The sequence below is a fragment of the Cricetulus griseus genome (genome assembly GCF_003668045.3).
Source record: "Cricetulus griseus strain 17A/GY chromosome 1 unlocalized genomic scaffold, alternate assembly CriGri-PICRH-1.0 chr1_1, whole genome shotgun sequence".
NCBI lineage: Eukaryota > Metazoa > Chordata > Mammalia > Rodentia > Cricetidae > Cricetulus > Cricetulus griseus.
The window spans coordinates 42,773,886-42,794,921 of NW_023276807.1; positions in this window are offsets into that span (position 1 = coordinate 42,773,886).

Sequence of the window (21,036 nt, forward strand, 5' to 3'; positions counted from 1 at the left end):
TATTTATACCTTAAAAAGTTTTAAAGAGTTGAAATAAAACCAAAGAATTATAAGATGAGTGGCAATAGAATAATCCCTTAACTTTGGTTTTTCTTCTGTCCCATGTCAAGTGGCTCTTCTGACATGAGACAGAGACTTTGGATTTTCCTTTAACAAACATGCTTGGGTTTTGAGAAAGAGAGAACCACTCTCCAAAACTCCAAAGCCTGCTTTAATTTTTAATTGAACTGGGACTACAAAAAGACTGTTTGTATTATATGTCTATAGAGAACAGCAGAAACAAACATTTGGGAAGATTTATGAAATTTTATCCTGTTAGAAATGTGATATAACAATAGCCTATGCTTTTGATTTGCATTTCTCTAATGACTAGTAAGGCTGAGCAATGCTCATGTGTCCAACGATTATTTGTGTTTCCTCTTTAGAAATGTCTATCGAGATTTTTGCCTATTTTTTAAGTTTAGCTGTTCAGTTTTATGGATGTTGACTTTTTAGTTGTAGTTTTTGTACATTCTGGATGTCAAACTCATGCCAGATACATGGTTTGTAAGGTCCAAAGCATTTTCTTTTCTTCCCTCTTTTTTTTTTTTTTTTTTGTTTGTTTGCTTGCTTGCTTGTTTGTTTTTTGAGGCAGGGGTTCTCTGTGTACCGGCACTGGCTGTTCTGGAATGCACTTTGTAGACCAAGCTGGCCTCAAACTCACAGAGATCCACGTGCCTCTATCTCTTGAGTGCTGGCATGCTGGCATTGAAGGTATGTTCCACTACTGCCCAATTCAGCCCAAAACATTTTCAAGGCAAGTTCTACCAACTTTTAATAGCAGTGTGTGTGTGTGTGTGTGTGTGTGTGTGTGTGTGTGTGTGTGTATGTTTATACACACAAAGATTTATTGCAAGGAATTAATTTACATGGTTGTACAGTCTTACAAAACATCTTTGAAATCCATGAGTCAGAGGCCCTGAAAATGAGAAAATAGGAACTGTTAGGGCTAATAACTCAATGAGCATATGGTACGTGGAGTGAGCTCTCTGCAAGTTAGCTGATTATGAACCACAATCAGATCTGCAAAATAAATTCACAGACTCACAGTTTTATGCTTGAGCAATCAATGATTAGGCAGTCAAAATGACCCATAAAACTGACTGTCACTAAAACAATATAACTAATACTACAAACAGAACATCATAATTTAATAAATTACTGTCCAAATTCAACCACCAATTTAGATTAGAAGTCTTCCTGCAAAAGTACAAGTATATATGAATATACACAGAGAAACTCACACATAGCAAGGGAAAAGACATATACATAATAATAAATAAAATTTTAAAACACTTGACACCATTATCGCTTAAATTCTATCAGAAAAGATAAAGAGGCTGAGTGGAGTAAGACAGTCATTGCATCTCTCTTAAACTAGTTTAGTCTACGGATCAGGCCTTGTTCCCTAGCTTAGTGAAGGGTGAAGACTGAAAAGGGATATATATGATGCATCCCCTCACATTATCCATACTTCCTCAAGATGAGCCCTAAAATTAGCCAGCACCGAAAACTACTTTGCTCATTTGGTTTCTTTAGCGATACTTTGTTCCACATTTTGCTATGAATTACACAGCTTAATCTAAGCAATAACAATACAGAGGGAAAATAAGTGTGAGATTTGTTTTCCTGGAATTGAAATGAAGCTGCTGCTTTTATATGACTATTTACATTAATTTTCTATCATCAAGAAACAGAACCATTTATTCTTAGTAAGAAGACTCATAAACTTGAATAGCTGAGGTAAAACCTCTACCCATAGCTTGGATAAAAGGAGAAAAATGTTGAGAAAGCAGTGACACCGAAAGGAACCTGGGACACAAATACAATTTGTATTTTTAATAGCTAAGTTCATAATGACCAATACAATATTTTAGGTGAAGAATCAGAGTAAGCGGGACTGAGTTAGAGAATACAATTTCCTAGAATGTGGGCTAGGAAATTCAACAGATCCTTAGCGGATGCTATTTAATATCACAATTCAGATACAGAGTAAGTATAATAAATATAATGTTCCTTTTAAAGATCTCTCATCTGATGCCTTGAAGGACACAAATGTGTAACTACATGTCTGGGTAATCAGTGATGACAGAAGGATGTGCACAGGATTGGATAAGAAAAATTCACCCTGAAGGAAGAACAGAAATCAGTTAGAGATTCTTAGAGATCACCAAAGGGAAGGGGTGTCTCCCTTTGTGGTAGCCTATATCTCATAGATGAACACTTCAGCTCAATGTAAAAGGCAGTGGGAGTCCTTCCACAGGAAGGAATGGCTTGACAATTAAGGAGACTTCAAATTGGCTCTAATTTTTCATTCTTCATTCAATGGGTTTGAGTATTTGTGGCTTTTTCTTTTTCTTTTCTTTTCTTTTTTTAAATTTGTGTAAATATGCTCAGATGGGGAGCAATGTTACATATTTGTATTTCTTTTTTTGAATTTTTTATTTGAATTAGAACAAGATTGTTTTACATGTCAATTCCAATTCCCTCTCCCTCCCCTCCTCCCCTGTCCCCCCAACTAGCACCCTACCTATCCCATACCCTTTCTGCTCCCCAGGGAGGGTGAGGCCTTCCATAGGGGAGTCTTCTGAGTCTGTCATATCCTTTGGGATAGGGCTTTTTCTAAAGGGGGGGAATGTAAGCAAATAGATTTTCAGAAAAATACACAAATATTCTGTTCATGTTACAGTAGCAGATTATTCATTTTCTGGATAGTTTCGCAATATTTACTTGGTGAATTTTCTCATTTCTCCAGTTTAAGTGTTAAATTACTTGTAACATATTAAGCACACTAGTTTCTGTAGTGAGTTCCTAAAGTCCCTTACTCCTATGAGAAATGTATGGCCTGTCCCCACATTAATGTGAATCTGTAATTCATAACTCACACACTGTCCATAGCTGGAATATAACACTACTGGACAATGGCTGAGACTGGGCTGGCTAAAATACGTCAGTCACATCAACTGGGCAGTGGGTGGAAATTTATATAAAATTGGGCGAAGCATGGTAGCACACACCTTCAGTACCAGCACTATGGGGGTGGGGGTGGGATCTCTGAGTTCAAGGCCAGACTGGCCTTTAGTGAGTTCTAGGACAGCTAAGGCTACACAGAGAAACCCTGTCACGAAAGAAAGAAAGAAAGAAAGAAAGAAGGGAGGGAGGGAGGGAGGGAGGGAGGGAGGGAGGGAGGGAGGGAGGGAGGGAGGGAGGGAGGGAGGAAGGAAGGAAGGAAGGAGGAATTTATATAAAACTGTACCAAAAAATGCTTTTGAGCTTTTGTCTGGAATTTTAGTTTAGAACCATGAAATTCCCTGAATTTTTAAGTTCGCCTAGTTTTGTTTGCTTGATTTGTTTATTTAAGAAACAAAATTTGCATCTGCTTTTAGATTCCCCAGCAGCTTTGCCTCCCAGCTCCCCTCTCCTCACTAAGTCCTCGCTGAAACAGGAGGAAGGACAAAGGTCTGTTATAACATGTGTGCTCATTCACAAGAGTTGTATCAACTAAAATCCAATCCCCAAGTGGAAATGGCCCAATTTCTCTTCTCCACTTTCACTTCCTCATCCCTCTGAAACTAGCAGTCACCCAGTGCCCCTCTGCTTGCTCAGTGAGCAACACTGTAATGATTGAGGATGCCCCTCCTGGAAGTGGTCAGACTTTAACATGTAAAACATCTTCCTTTCTTATTGGAAATGGACCTGTTTGTTCCTGGTCCTTCAGAGAATATAACTATCTACCTGCTGGGAGCTGGCTAACAGAATAGAGACCAGATGTTAGTGTGCTAAACAACCGCAATGTAACAAGGTCAAGTAAGGTTCTTGAAGAGCAGACAAGGAGTTCTGTAAGACACTGGGATCTCTGCCAATGCCAGTTTTCAAGGAGATATGCTACATGACCACCTGGTAGAAGACAGGTATAGAAGAGGTTCACTTTGGGAGGAGGCGATATTAAATAACCTGAGAAATCATTGTTTTCACATTTTAGGTAAGGGCTCCATCATGCAGGTGTGTGTAATGTTACTATTACATAAGAATAAAATATTAAAAACTACCAAAATCTGTCTTTCAAATTAGGAGCTGGATTAATTTTGTCTAAAGTGAGATTATTCTTGCTTACATAAGAAATCAGTAAGAATTTTTTAATGATAATCTTGCTTTCAATGTTATGACAACTATAATATTGATAAAATTCAAACAATATGCACTTGTTACAATGGTGGTTTGGGGTTTTCAAATGCATTTTATGGTTATAATTAGATAAATCATCTTATATATTACTTCTATAATAAGGAGGGTTTTTCAGTGATTCATGGTCTTAATTTGTAGTTACTTCTGTGTAGGAATCTAGTAAGAGGATTTAGTCTTTATGGCTAACAAAATAATCATTGTCCTGATAAATTCTGTATTGTTTCTATACTTGACTCCATGTCCATATTAGTCACGACCCCTTAAACAGCACAGGAAAGAACATTGCTTTAAAACAATTCATATAACAGAAAAAGAATGTGTCATTTCACAGGACTTATAAAAAAAGACTGAAGAAGCTCATAAAATGGGAAGAAAAATAGACCTTGCACGAGAGGGTCTAACACAACCACAAACACCTCTCATTCTTTTGCATGTCTCCTTGACTTTCCACTACAGACTGAATTTGTTCAATGGTAGGAAAGATGGTGTCAATAGCCCTTAATATATACTCCCCTGATTCATATCAGGGGGAGGGGGGTCTCTTTCCAGCCTTCAGGCATCCAGAAAAGTCCTGATTGGCTCTAACTGGCCCACCCATACTTAACACAAGCTCCTGTGGTGAGTGAACTACAGTTTTATTACTGACTAAGCCAGTTTGGCATTAGAGAGCAAAACCTGAGTCTAGCCCTGGAGAGAGATAACACATTAGTCAAACAAACAAACTTGGACCAATACCTTGCAGGCTTCATTTACTCAGTTCCCATAATATTGCTCAAAATATAAGCTTTCTGAACAGAATATGATCCATTGGCTTCTCTGGAAATATTTTCTCCAGTCCATCAATATTGTGTCTTCCACTGGTTACATTTTGCAGTTTTCTGACTTGTGAAAGGGAATGCTGATTTTCTGCATCCATGCAGAGAAATGAGCATCACTGGAAATATGCAATGAGGCAGGAGAAATTTCACAGCTCCTTGTGACTTTCAGCTGTTAATTAGAACTGAAAATGGAACACCTTTCGTGTAGCGTTAACCACACATCACATACAACACCACAAGCGTTCTTCGTAGAATAGTGACTTGGGATAGTAATACTTTGACACTTTATGCCCAGTGCCTTTCAGGTGATGCTCGGACTCAATGTAAAATCCCTTTGTGGATCTCAAGTACTCAGTGTTTTCCATTTCTTTCCTCAGTCAATGCTGTGATAGAATGTACAGCAATGTCTTCATGTGCCTGCCAGTCTCTCTTCTGACTTCATATCAGTGTGCTCATCTTTTGTGGTCAGATAAAGCTTTCCCTTCTTGCTATCGAATTTTTCTTGTATTATTCTGTCTTGGACATTTAAGATGATCCCTTCTCATTCAGCTAGCTTTCCATTCTTTCCTGTTCTTTGCCCATCTTCACATACCTATAAGAGAGAGATTGGTCACACAGTATCTGATTAGCCATATGGATCTTAACCCTAACCCTAACCCTAACCCTAACCCTAACCCTAACCCTAACCCTAACCCTAACCCTAACCCTAACCCTAACCCAAGTACACATTCAGCAGCTATTCTTCCAATAGCTGATCTTTGCCTTCCAAAGACCTGGGAGCTCATTTTCTCACTGTTTCTCCCCTTCTCAGAGCAAGGCTCATAAGGAACCCATGACAGACCTAGGGTCTCCTCCTCCTCCCCTACCATCTTCTCCTCCTCATACTCTCCTCTCCCTCCTCCTTTGGTTGTTTCATAGTCTGTTTCTGCTGGAAATAAAGAGAACAAATATATGCATCTTTCTCTTTCTGAAGTCCTCATCACTTTAAGTATCTTGGGGGGGTGGGGGTTGTTTGTTTTGGTTTGGGGGTTGTTGGGTTTTGTTTTTTGGTTTGACTTGGTTTGGTTTTTGGTTTGTCGAAACAGGTTTTCTCTGTGTAACTTTGGAGCCTGTCCTGGCACTTGCTTTGTAGACCAGGCTGACCTTGAACTAACATAGATCTGCCTGCCTCTGTCTCCCAAGTGCTGGGATTATTGGCGTGGGCTACAACTACCAGGTTAAGAATCTTGTTTTAAATGCTCGTGTTAGAGCATACTTGCACATTTTGTGGTCTTTTCTCTCCTTGGGTTGCCTTCCACTAATAAATTTAAAAATAAAAGTACTGTGATCAAATCTTCTAGGAGAAGTGGAAATAAATCAACAGCTGTTTACTTAGACATCTAGCATTACTAAAGGGAGAATGGCAGTAATCTCTTTGAGGATTTCCATGAAAAAGGCAATGATTGTGTTTGTTTTACTTTGACATGTAAAGTAAAATGAAAATGACACTTCCATAAGAAATAAAAGGAACACTGAATTCATTACCAGGAGGATACCAATTACTTAAAAAGTACAATGTTTCCCCAAAACTAGCATTAGTTTTTTTCCTCTAATAATTTTCTTAGCGCAGAAAGGAGGAGAACTGGATCCCAAGTGCTCTGTGGGAACAGCTTTGTAATTTTAGGATTCTTTATGATACTCTAAACTGGTTTAAAATTAAAAAACAAAGGCAAAACCCAGAAAATTATATTGACAGAGTTCTTAGGTTTAAGTCTTCCTTCCTTTTATTGCCCATTATCTCTGAACAAATTGTGACACAATATTTCATTAAGCTGAACAGATATTTTATTGAACATATAATAGAATACCAAGGCCATTCTATTGTTTTAACAGAGGATCAATATTAGATTTTGTACATCTATGTTTAATATATATATATATATATTTATATATTGTATCATGGCCAAATCTTTTAAAATGAGTTTCATATCAAAATACCAAAAATGTGTTATTATTTTAAAATGTGCATTTCTTTGCATGCTTGCTTTTGAGAAATGGTCATTGTAATACAGGCTACCCTTGAGCTTCAGTGGCCTATAAATCAAAGGATGACCTTCAACTCCTGATTCCCCTGCCTCCTTCTCTGTTGCTGAGAGTGTAGGCAGCACCACCATGCTCAGCTTTAGGGATGCGTTCTAAAAATAGTATTTTCCATAGAGATTTACTATTCATACTTGCTGTACTTAGATAAGAAGTCCAAATTCAGACTTACAAAATAAACATCAGATATGAGCCGTTAAGTAAATGATAAACAAGCTACAATCCACAGACACAGAGAGGTCAGGTAAAGAGGAGGGCTATAGGAGGAAAGTGTACATCTCCCTGGGAAGGGGAAATAGAATAGATTCTGCATGTGGACTTCGGATGGGTGGGGATGAGAGTTGGAGGGGATCAGGTAGGGAGATGGAAGGAGATAGTGCGGGGAGAGACAGCCGGAATGGGGTGGGGCATTTGAGGGACAATATTAAAGCCTGGCAAGGGGGCAACTTCCTGCAGTCTATGAAGGTGACCCTAGTGAGAACTCCTAGTGATGAATGCGGAGTCTGAACTAGCCGTCTTCTGTATCCACACAAGACTTGGTTATAGCCAGTTGAGTTGTTGGCTGAAGAGTCCAATAGAAAGCCTTTAAATAACCCAGGAAGGCCGGGGGTGGGGATGGTGCATGCTTTTAATCCCAATACTCGGGAGAATCTCCGTGAGTTTGAGGCATGGGGAACCTTGGTGGATCCCATGGCAGGTGAGGGTGACAGAGGCAGGGGGACAAACAGGCCAGGCAGACAAAGCTTAAGTGAGAAGTTTTATTAGAAAGGGAAATAGGGGTAAGTAGGTGAAGAGATACAGAGACAGAGAAAAGAAGAGAAGATGGAGACAGGAAAAGTCCTGTCTGCCTCAGGGGAACAGCAGGAAAGAGAGAGCAGAAAGAGAGCAGAAGTGGGTGGAGGTGTTTCTTTTTTTTGGGGGGGGGGATCGAGACAGGGTTTCTCTATGGCTTTGGAGGCTGTCCTGGAACTAGCTCTTGTACACCAGGCTAGTCTTGAACTCACAGAGATCTGCCTGCCTCTGCCTGCCGTGTGCCGGGATTAAAGGTGTGTGCCACAACCGCCCGGCCGGAGGTCTTTCTTTTAAAGGGGTCCTTCACTCATGGGCTGACCAGGGTACTGTCTGAATGCATTCTTCCAGGTGACGGGGCCGGCCAGCATAATGCCTGAATCCTTAGAGGTGAGACGGAGCTGGGATGAAGAGAGGGAGGTGGAACATAGCTGGGAGGAATAGAGAGGGGAAACTGGTTGGGGTGTATTGTATGGGAGAAGAATCTCTTTTTAATAAAAAAAAAGAAGAAAAGAAAATATAAATAAACTTCAGAAATAGATTCTGCATGCCGGGTGGGATGGCTCATTCCAGATATTTCAGCACTTGGGACACTGATGCACACAAATTCCAGGTTGACCTGGGTATGAGTAGGGACCCATACTAAAAAAACAAAACCAGACCTTTGAGACAGTTCATCAAGTAAAGGCACTTGCTACTAGGATCCATATAGGAGACCACTGGCTACTGGAAGGTGTCCTCTGACCTCCACACATGTGACATGGTGTGCACACACCCTAACACTCAACAAATAAGTTTTTAAATGTATTCAGGGGCTGGAGAGATGGCTCAGTAGTTAAATGCACATGCTACTCTTGAGAAGGACCTGAGTTCAGTTCCCAAAATCCACACGGTGACTCACAACTCTAGTTCCAGAGGATCTGACACCCCCTTCTGACCTTCACAGGCACCAGGCATGTGCATGGGACACATATATTCATGTAGACTGTGGTGGCTTAAGTGACATATTCTCATGTCTCAAGAATTTGAATATTTGTTCTCCAGTTTGTAGTACTGTATGGGTAGGTTTAAGAAGTGTGACCTTGCCGGGTGGTGGTATGCACATTTTTAGTCCCAGCACTTGGGAGGCAGAGGCAGGTGGATCTCTGTGAGTTTGAGGCCAACCTAGTCTACATATGGAGTTCCAGGACAGCCAGAGGTGTTACACAGAGAAACCCTGTCTTGCAAAAAAAAGAAAAAGAAAAAGAATATTTTGTGTCCCAGTTAGTATATGACTCCTAAGAAATTCGTGCTCCTTTATTCAAAGACAGTAGAGCTTGAGAAATCTTTCTTGACCACTTCTATTCTAATTTGGTTTATATTGTTGTGGTAAACACCACAACCAAAAGCAATTTGGGGGAGCAAAGGATTTGTCTTACATGTTCCTATCGTAATCCATCATTGAGAGAAGTCATGGCAGGAACTCAAGCAGAGACTGAGAAAGCAACCATGGAGGAATGTTGCTTTTGCCTTGCTCCCCATGGTTTGCTCAGACTGCTTCCTTATACATCCCAGGACCACCTGCCCAGGGATAAAACCACCCATTGTGAACAGTGCCCTCTCACATCAATCATTAAGCAAGAAAATATCCCATAGACATGACCACTGGCCAGTCTAATGGAGGGAATTGATTCACAATCTTTGTGGGTTAGATTTGGATATTTGAAATTTTCTGTTTCTATCTCTAACTGTTCAAGTTGTAATTAACCACTTCTAATGAATAAAACTATATGTAATATGTAAACATATTTAGCACACTCTGTACCAATCACAAATTATGTTCTAAATCACCTGCATGAAAATCAATATATTGAAAGCATACTAAAATATTTTCACTTAAATTTTTAGAATAAAATATTTTGATAGAATTTTGTCAATGAACTGAGGGTTCAAAGAAGTTGAATAAATTCAGGATGCCAGAAAAAAAATATAAAATACTGGAATTTTAAATGCTGACACTGGAAAGGAAAGAAGTGAAACTAATTTCTTTTTCAGATTTTTCCTGTCCTTTCTTGCTATTCTCTAGCATTATTTTTCTACAAGCAAAGAACAAAGTCGCTCCCTGTAGATAGCAGAACTAACCTTTTTTATACCTTTATTAAAATGTTGCATTTCGGGGTGGTAATACTGATTTTTAACTCAACATCTGTTTGACAGAAAAATTTAAATTATCTTAATTTTAGAAGTGCAAGACAAATATTCTCATTGCATGGCCTATGAAAAGAACTGTTTAAAAAAAAAAGCTTTCTTTGTGGTGGTTGGGTTCATCTGTGCTTTTTTTTTTTATTTAAATCACATACAGCTACATCATTAAATTGAATTCATTTGACTGAGGCATTGAAGGGCTGTTCATCTCCCACATGACAATTTTAACACCTACTCTTTGCTCCTCGTTTTGCATAGGCTAAGTTTAGTTCCACAGAGACTTGTCTATTTATAATGCATGCCAAACTTTTCCAAGGATTTCCTCTAGTGGTCCAGACAGAAGTTTCCTTTGAAGGTTTCTGACTAATCCTTGAAAGTCTACATGAAGGGTCAGTAAGATGAGTCAGCTGGTAAGGACACCTGCTGCCAAGCCTTAGGACCTGAGTTTGATCCCTAGAATCCACAGAGTGGAGGGAAAGAATTGATTCCCGAAATTTGTCTCCAACCTCCACAAGAATATTTTGGCCCAGAGGTACACACACACACACACTGAATAAAGTTAGATTTTAAAAATGTTTCTAAGTCTATATGATTTTTTTATTGAAAGAATATATTTTAGTGTTAATTTTGATGTAGAATGTGGAGGCTTACATTGTTTTAGCTTCACAAGCTCTTATCCTTTGGTATGCCTTACCTAATTTGGAATCAAAAACAGCTCTTAAATGTCATTGTGAAGAATGAAAGATGTGTCATGAAGCTACTGTCTTTCCAGTGATGTGGGGGAGGCGTGGCCTCCCATTTTAGAATGCCTAGCTCACTAAGAAGCAGGGGAATATTGTGAGTGAACGTTTGCTGTATCCGTGGAAACAGAATGGATTCCCATGGAGTGACCTGGATCTGCAAAGGTATCTGTGATTTCCTTCATTCCTACAAAGCCAAACTTCAAGAATAGTCTCCCAGGTTTTTACTCAGGAAAGCAAGAAGCAATGAAGATTTCTCTGAATTAAATAAACCACTGCAAATAAATAAATAATCGTTTATGCAATGTGTTGCTTTTTAGGGATAAGTTGGTGTGTTGGAAGTGGGAGCAAGAAATACCTACATGCTGGAGCCATGCTCCAGGCTTGGATTAACAGCAGAACAGGCTCCAGTGGATTGACTTCTGTGCTGTGAGTGCTGCTGTAGGGGATTGTGAGGAGAGCATGGATGAGCACAGAAGCTACAACATGTGACCTATAATGATGTGTTCATCAACTTCAATCAGGAAGAGTGGGCTTTGCTGGATCCTTCTGAGAAGAGTCTCTACAAAGATATGATGCTGGACACCTACAGGAACCTCATTGACATAGGGTACAGTTGGGAAGATCATAATATTAAAGAAAATTGTCAAGCTTCTAGAAGACATAGAAGAGGGAGATACCCCACCTGTACCCACTGGAAGAAGAGATGGGAAGATGACAGTATAAGAACACATCCCACAACAGAAGGACTTATACGACACCATCAGAGTCTAGGCATTCTACACAGCAAGACCTGAACATTCCATTGAATATGAATCAAAAGAGAATCACCTCAAAAACAACTCCATGAAAATGATAGAGACCTTTAAAGAGTATATGAGGAAGTCTCTTAAACAAATGGAAGAAAACTGTCATTTAATGTTTTTGACTTTAGCCATTCTAACAGGAGTAAGATGGTATCTCAGAGTTGTTTTGATTTGCATTTCCCTGATGGCTAAGGATGTTCAGAACTTTCTCTTGGCGCCGGGCCTGGCCGTTGGTGGCCCACAAAGAGGCAGGCAGATCTCTCTGAGTTCGAGGCCAGCCTGGTCTCCAGAGAGAGTGCCAGGATAGGCTCCAAAGCTACACAGAGAAATCCTGTCTCAGGGAAAAACAAAACAAAACAAAACAAAACAAAAAAACAGAACTTTCTTATGAGTCTTGCAGCCATTTTATATTCCCCTATTAAGAATTGTCTATTTAGCTCTGTACTCCACTTTTTAATTGAATTATTTGGTGTTTTGAAAACGAGTTACTTGAGGTCTTTGTAAATTTTGAAGCTCAGCCCTCTGTCAGATGTGGGGTTGATGAATGTCTTTTCCCATTCTGAGAGCTGCCATTTTGTGTTGTTGTCGGTGTCCTTTGCCCCACAGAAGCTTTTTAGTTTCAGGAAGTCCCAATTATCAATTGTGGATCTCAGTGTATGTGCTACTGGTGTTATGTTCAGGAAGCGGTCTCCTATACCAATTTGTTCAAAGGTATGTCCCACTTTCTCTTCTAATACCTTCAGTGTGACTTGATTTATATTGAGGTCTTTGATCCATTTGTACTTAAGTTTGTTCATGGCGATAGACATGGATCTATCTGCTGTTTCTACATGCCAGCATCCAGTTATGCCAGCACCACTTGTTGAAGATGATTTCTTTATTCTATTGTATAATTTTAGCTTCTTTGTCAAAAATCAGGTGGTCATAGGTATGTGGGTTAATAACAGGGTCATAGAAGTAACCAATTTTCCTTGTTAATTTTGCTGCAATGAACTCTATTTGGATCCGAGAAAAAAAGAAAGAAAGAAAGAAAGAAAGAAAGAAAGAAAGAAAGAAAGAAAGAAAGAAACAAACAAACAAACCACTGGGATGGCACAGCTACAGAAGACATCTCAGCATTGGTTGTCCTTGGGAAGACAGCTCCTTTATTGAAGGTCACAAATAGGAAACATATATTTTATGGTTTTCCTCATTTCCTTTTCCTGTGTGCCATGCACTTGTGGTACTCTTTTAGAAAAATAAATGTGTAATAAACTTTGAGGCATCAGATAAAATGCAGAGAGAGAGAGAGAGAGAGGAAGAAGAAGAAGAAGAAGAAGAAGAAGAAGAAGAAGAAGAAGAAGAAGAAGAAGAAGCACATAACTGTTTGCAATATAGCTCAAACTAGCCTTAAACTCCTGATCCTACTACCTCTGCCTACAAAGTGCTGGGACTACAGGTATGTACCCCCTTACCCAGCTATAAGGTAATCCTTGAATGCCACACTCAAAAATCTGTAGAGGATCTCAGTATTATAGTAAACAAAGCACCCATAGATGATACTGTCATAACAGAACACATGATCAGTCTTGGCACTGGAAATGAAGCTAGTTATATAAATGTGAAGGCTAGGTTAAAGCCACCCACAGCACTGCCTATGCCCCATCCTCTGACAAAGGAAGAAGTATATCTATGATTTAACTCCCATGTGCAGAAATAGGACCAGTGAGAGAGCTCATCAGTTAAAAGTGCTTACTGCTAAACCTAATGACCTGAATTTGATTCCCCAGGATACACATGATGGAAAGAGAGAACCAACTCCTACAAATCGTCCGCTGACCTCTACTAGACATAGGAGATAGACGAAAGTCAGAGGGAAAGTTGTGTGAGATGTAGGCTGTAACAACCTACAAAATCTCTTCTGCTCTTGTTCATCCCAAGCCAGGCTGTACAAAGATTAGACAGAGGTGATTTCTAGTGAAAGATACCTAACAGAAACACATCCTTGAAGTTCACACTCTTATCTCTCGATTCTCCATCTTCTCATTGAAGGCCCAGAGGATTCAAGGGGTAGGCTCACTGAAGGGGATAAACAGCACAACGATGTTTTTCTGAATATAGAGCACTGGGTTGGAACTCATATGGTCCCACAAACTGTTACAATGAAGGAAAACTGGAGACTGGGATATAAAATTTCACTCACTCAAACTTTGCTTGAGAAAATCCTTCAGTATTCAGGGAGTCACTCTTTCTCCTTGGTCAATCTGGGGTGTTTAGAGGGGAAGGCACTGCTCATTATTCATTTTTTATTCTATAGCCATTTAAGTCCATTGCTGCCAAGGGGAAGAGGGACTGGCTAAATGACTTCTAATTAAAAATATAGGAATACTTAAAGTGACTTCATAAAGATGTCAGGGCAATATAGTGCGTGGGTAAATCACCTTAACTCCCCAGATCGAGGCAAATAAGCACAATCTATTTCATCTTAGGTTTTTGTCTTAAGATATGAGTCCCCTGTCCATTCTGAAGGTCTACTTGAACACAATTTTACTTCTTTCCTTTGTTCCCAAATAGCATCTACAAAATAATTTATGTTCTCCTCAGTAAGAGGAAAGCAAATCCCTTCTTATGCTAAACATAAAAGAACCTGCCACTATTTCAGCAGTCCTTGTCCCGTACAGCCTCTGTTAGATGAACTTTTTCCAACATTTTCTTTCTGTCTCCTTTGTGCCCAAAACTGGCCAATTGTCCAAAAACCAAATCTCTTACTTTTGACTTGCTGGGGGCTGCAAATGTATTAAAGCCTTGAGGAAAGTTCTTTAGCACAGGGCTGGAGAGATGGCTCGGTGGGTAAAGTGCCTGCCACAGGAGCACAGGATCCCCTGCATCTACACATAAAAAGCTGTAAGAGGCAGAGGGAATCTATATCTCTGAAACCAGGGAGACTGTGGCAGGCAGAACCTAGGGAATCACTGGCTAGCCAGTAGAGCCCCAATAGACCTCCATGGGAGACCCTGTCTCAAAAGTGAGATGGAAGCTGGGAAGTGGTGGTGAACGCCTTTAGTCCCAGCACTCAGGAGGCAGAGGCAAGCAGATCTCTGTGAGTTTGAGGCCAGCCTGGTCTACAGAGTGAGTTCCAGGACAGCCTCCAAAGCTACAGAGAAACCCTGTCTCTAACCACCACCACCCCCCAAAAAAGTGAGATGGAGACACAAAAGAGGTAGCTCTGCTTTTGCAGAGGACCTGTGTTCAACTCCCAGTACCTACATCTGATGACTCACAACCACCAGCTCCAGAAACAGATTATCCAACACTCTCTTTTAGGCTCTGAAGGCACCTCTACTCACACATGTGTGCATGCATGCATGTATGTAAACACACACACACACACACACACACACACACACACACACACACACTTAAAAACAAAACTTAAAAAATAGAGCAATTGGGGAAGATAATCTCAGCATGAAGTGGATCTCTGTCTTTGTCCCCCCCCCCCCTCTCTCTCTCTCTCTCTCTCTCTCTCTCTCTCACACACACACACACACACACACACACACACACACACACACACACCCAAAAGGGAGAAGTACCATTAAACAGTGAATGAAGACCCTCAACAAGGAAAACGAATGTTCCAGCTCAAGCTTGGTGGCTCATAGCTATAAACTATATCACCCATGAAGGTGAACAGCAGGCAGAAAGATTGCCATGAATTAACCTACCCTAGGCTACAAGAGTGAGACCTTATCTCAGAAAAACAAAATTGTGTGTTTTGTTACTATCGAGTCTGAAAATAGATTGCCCTTCCATCGTCTGTCTGGTGCCAAACACCTGTACCAACTTAGCCTCGTCATTAGAGTCAATGACATCTGTATTTCCACCCTTGTGTTTAGCACAAAGTGAAAATGAATACTTTAATCCTTGTTTGGGTCACTTGTTCGCCTCAACTCGCTGCTGAGACACTCCCTTCTGTTCACCCTTGCTATCCACTGCTATTGTTAGAATTGGCCATGACTATATATAAATATCTGTATATTTTATTAAAATTTAGGTTCTACTTTGGTGGGTCTGGGGAGCAATATGAAAGTCTCACCACTGACAATTTCCCAAGTGGTGCCAAAAATGTTAACCCGAGGTCACAGGTTGGTTTGAAATACTGTGTTGGGTCTTTCGTCCTCTTTTGAAGTTCCACATTAATAGCGGTTAAATGATACTGGTTATTTACACGTCATTTATGCCAAATAAACTGCCAAATCAGTCCATCAGAGAATATTTGTTGAACACAAGGTACAAAGACCCTAGTACAATATTTCCATCTTAGCTTGGCAGGTTGTGTCTAAAGCATTTGTCATTTCAAGATCTGAAAGACTTCTCACCAAGAATTCCATTGACTGTCAATTACCCATCAAAGTAATCTGCATCCTTTTCAGTATTTCCTCATACTAAATTGGATTTTGTTTAGGGGTTGGGTTTGGGGATTGTTCGTTTGATTTTTGTTGTTGTTGTTGTTTGCTTGCTTGTTGTTTTGTGTTTGCTTTTCAAGACAGAGTTTCTCTGTGTAACAGCCATGACTGACCTGGAACTTGTTCTGAAGATCAGGCTGGCCTCAGACTCACATAGATCCCCTGCCTCAGCCTCCCAAGTGTAGAGATTAAAGGTGTTTGCCATTACCACCTGTTGTTTTGTTTTGTTTCGCTTTGTTTTTTTGATACAGAGTTTCAACATGTAGCCTCTGAGGGGTTCAAAGCATTATATAGCCCAGGCTAGCCTCCAGCTTGCAGTTGTCTACCTCTCCTCCCAAGCTCTGGGATTATAGGCATGGGCCACCATGCCCAACAACAAGTTTTAAGATACATTTTGTATTTTTTAAATTTTTATTACATTCACTTCATTTACTTATTTATTTATTTATTTATTTATCTGTAGGGATATTGAGTCTGCCAGGCCATGTATGTAGATTCGAGGGCAAAATGTGCGAATCTGTACTTTTGCTGTGTGGGTCCCAGAAGTAGAACTCAGTTCTTTGGGTTCAGTGGCAAGTGTCTTGACCAACGGCACCACCTCCTATTTCAATTGATATACAATACTAAATTTAATTCTCTATAGAAGTTCAAGGTCAAAGAGTCCCTTGTTGTCAGGCTGTCTTTACTTGTTGATTTGTTCTTTCAACAAATGTTTACTAAGCTTAAACTGTGTGCCAGGTGCTTTTCCGTAGATGAGGTGAGAAATGAACAATAGAAACACTGACGCAAAACATTTCCGACTATCGTAAAACAATTTTTAAATGACAAAAACAATGCACCATGAATGGATAATATCTGATGAGAAAGTAAACTTCAAAAAGGATGAGCAGGTGAAACCTTTCCATGATGATCCCGTTAAATCCAAGATGCAAAGGAGGAGAGAAAGGCAGAATGGCTGGAATAAAGACATACTGTCCTGTTATAGCTTTTCTTTCTTCATTGTATACTGTCCCTTCAAGTTTGCCCTGTTGGCTGTTGTATAACTTTCATGCTGTAACACTTTGCAGACCCAATAGGTATCCAACCATCTCTTCTGTCATCCATGCCTTAAGCTCTTCACACAACAGCATAAAGGAGAATGGCTACATGATGGAGATGTGTTTCCGGGACCCAAGAACCAGCTGCCTTGAGCCTGTCACCTGGCATGGCAGCTCATGCAATTGGGAGTCTGAGACAGGCAAATGACTTTGAGTTCACAGCCATTGTCTACTACATGGGGAGTTTCAGTCACTCAGGGCTACATAGTGAGATCCTGTCTCGTAAACAAATAAACAAATAACAATAACAGAAAAATGTTTAAGGCCCTTGTATGTGACAGAAAATTCTCCTTGATGGGCACTTATTGAACCTATACCAATGAGAAACTGTACTGTGACAGAAAGGTGGGGTACAGAGTTAATGAGACATGGATTTTTGTCTTTAAGGAGCTTAAATAGAAACTGAAATTAAAATAGAAAAATCAAGAATCTATAAGTACAAAGGGGTGGAAATAGCCACTGTTAGGAAAGAGTGATTAATTCCTTCCAGGAGATCTGGAGATGTTCCATGGGAAGTTTATATTTGCCTTAAGCCTTGAACTATGAACCATGAGACACCATGTCCACAGACCCTATAAAATAGCCTTTCAACCAGAGAAGACCAGTAACCGTGTAAGTGGGGGAGAGAAAAAAACACCCAGAGATCGGGCTAGCACAGCCATGTTATTGACTTTGAAACTGAAGGCACATAAGACATGGAGGTTTCCCTATATCTAATGATGGAAGTGTCAGCAACCCAAACTGGAAACCTAACTCTGGATTTAACCTCATGGAGAAAATGGATAAGGTTAAAAAGAACTGTTTCATGGGAAAATAGAAAGGAAAGACTTAGTGAAGTGTATTATAATTTGAGAATAGAAAGTCAATGTGACAAATTAGGGCTTCTCTAATTTTAATGTCACTGTGCTCTTGGTCATCCTGCTAAAGGGCAGTTTCTGGTTCAGTGAGTGCTTGGTTGGAACTGAGAGGTGCTATTCTATCAAGAGATGCCACGGTGCTGGTGGGTTCTCATTTTAGTAGAAGCAGGGAGTCTTTCTATAAAAGGAATGGTGCAACTTGTCTGAGAGATGGATCAGCTGTTATAAGTGCTTCCTGCTTTGGGCCTGAGTGTGGTTCCTCACACCCACATCAGAAGGCTCACAACCACCAGTAATGCCAGCATTTCTGGCTTCTGCAGGCACTTGCATTTGGATGCATATACCCACACTCATAGGCATAGTTAAAAATTAAAAATAAATCCTTTGTAAAAGTGAATGATGATGTACAGGTGCCGGGCAGTGGCAGTGCACGCCTTTATTCCCAGCACTTGGGAGGCAGAGGCAGGCAGATCTCTGTGAGTTTGAGGTTAGCCTGGTCTACAGAGCAAGTTCCAGGAAAGGGTCTAAAACTAAACAGAGAAACCCTGTCTCAAAAAAACAAAACCAATACCAAGCAAACAAAAAAGTGAACAATAGGGGGCTGGAGAGATGGCTCAGAGGTTACGAGCACCGACTGCTCTTCCAGAGGTCCTGAGTTCAATTCCCAGCAACCACATGGTGGCTCACAACCATCCGTTATGAGATCTGATGCCCTCTTCTGATGTGCTGATATACATGGAAGCAGAATGTTGTATACATAATAAATAAATAAAATCTTTTTTTAAAAAGTGAACAATAGTACAGGACACAAGAGAATTAAGTGTAAAGGGCTCTATGAAGAAGGGATTGCCTCCAATAGTTACATGGTGACAGCAAGGGTATTTGTATGCTAATAGGAACAGCTGGGTTGAGAGGGGGCAAGTGAACGTTGAGGGTGGGCATATAGATGTGGAGCTCCTTCCAGCTGGGCAAGGACCAAGATTTGATCCCTAGAACTGAAGCAGGAGAACAAGGGATTAATTCATTTTGTCTTTCTCTTTCCTTTTCCTTTTCTTTTCTCTTTGGGGGTAGATACTCTTTGAACAAAGTTCCCAATTAATCAAGATGAAGCAACACTGAAAAATACAAGGAAAGGAAGCCAGCTGTAGAGGTAAGTACAGCCAACTGCATCACAGTACCAAGAGGACAGCAAAGTATGAAGGCACAGATGTAGATTTGATGGAATATGGAAAGTTTTTCTCCAACCAGTTTTTATTTCTCCATGCAATATGATACTTTGTTAACAGGACTAGGAAGACGATGCTAGCTTTGAAGAGAAAGGGACAGTATGAAATAGTCTTGAGAAGGTACAATGGCCAGCAAAGTTGCTCTCGGTCCTATCAGATTCAGTGACACACCCTTCCTTCCCCCCTCCCTCCCTCCCTTCCTTTCTTTCTTGTCTGCCTGTCTACCTTCTAGAGATGGAACCCACCAAGGTGTCTGCCCAAATTAAGCATCTCCAGAAACATTTTAATGTCCTCTAGAGGGCGACACTACCCTGAGAGTCATAGCCCTTCATATAATCAATGGTTCACTGGAGAGCATCCTTGCTAATTTCAGGGGGCAATGTTGGCACATGTGTCTATTTCATTCAGCTGCTTGGATGTAAACTCAGAGGAGGAGCTGTCTTAAAATGGCTGACAGCCTTATTGGGGCATAATTGGACAAGAAATGGAGGCAGGAAGTTTAAGGTCCAAGTGTATAATCCCTATGTGCGACTTCAAAATCCCAAAAGAAAAATTTTCCAGGTGGTCATGGCACGTGCCTTTAATCTCAGCACTCTAGAGCCAGAGACAGGTGGATCTCTGTGTGTTCAATGCCAGCCTGGTCTACTGAACAAGTTCCAGGACAGGCTTCAATGCTACAGAGAAACCCTGTCTTAAAAAACAAAAACAAAAAAAGAGATAGCCAGATACGATGGCATACTAGTCGTGTTATCCTTAAGCTTGAAACATGGTGTTAGGAGATCAGGAGTTCAAGATCAACCATGGTTATATAGTGAGTTAATGGCCAGTCTAGACTATATATAATCTTGGGGATGGGGGAGGGAGGGAGAAAGGGAGAGGGAAAGAGGAAGATAGGTAGAGGGGGAAGAGAAAGAGACAGAATTAGACATTTGTAATTGAAAATATGAGGGAACAGTTGTAGGTTCAGACTATGATCTAAGAACAAATAGTTGAGATAAGCGTGTCAAAGCTGTCTGTGGACGAATCACCCATGTAGATTCCAGAATCACTAAGGCCTTGGGCATTGGCAAACACTTAGAACCCCAACACTGAGGAGGATGAGGCTAGAGTGACAGCCTCAAAAAGAAAATCAACTAGGGTTGGAAAGATGACTCATGGGGTAAGGATGCTCTGGCAAGCCTGATGATCTGAGCTCAACTTCTAGAAAACACATGCTGGAAGATAAGAACTGACTCCTTGAGTTGTCCTCTGACCTCTGCAAATACACTCTGACACACCTTCCTCCTTCCCCTATCCCCACTAAAATACATACATATACACATACATACATACTTATGTATTTTTTAATCACAGAAAAAAACTACTGAAGAATTTATACTTTAGAGGAAAGCTTGTTACACTTTTTAAATTCATTCAACATTATCACAATGGCAAAAGGCATTATCTAATTGTATATCATTAAAATAAATGGTTGGCTGGATGTGGTGAAAACATGACTGTGATGCCTGCACTTTGGAAGCTGAGGCAGGAAGATTATAAATAGAGAGCTAGCCTGGGCTACACAGAAAGACCTATTTTAGATAGATAGATAGATAGATAGATAGATAGATAGATACATACATACATACATACATACATACATACATACATACATGGATAGATAATAAAGAAGGCTGAATTAAGCCGGGCGTTGGTGGCACACATCTTTAGTCCCAGCACTGGGGGGTGGGGGTGGGAGGACAGAGGCAGGCAGCTCTGTGTGAGTTCC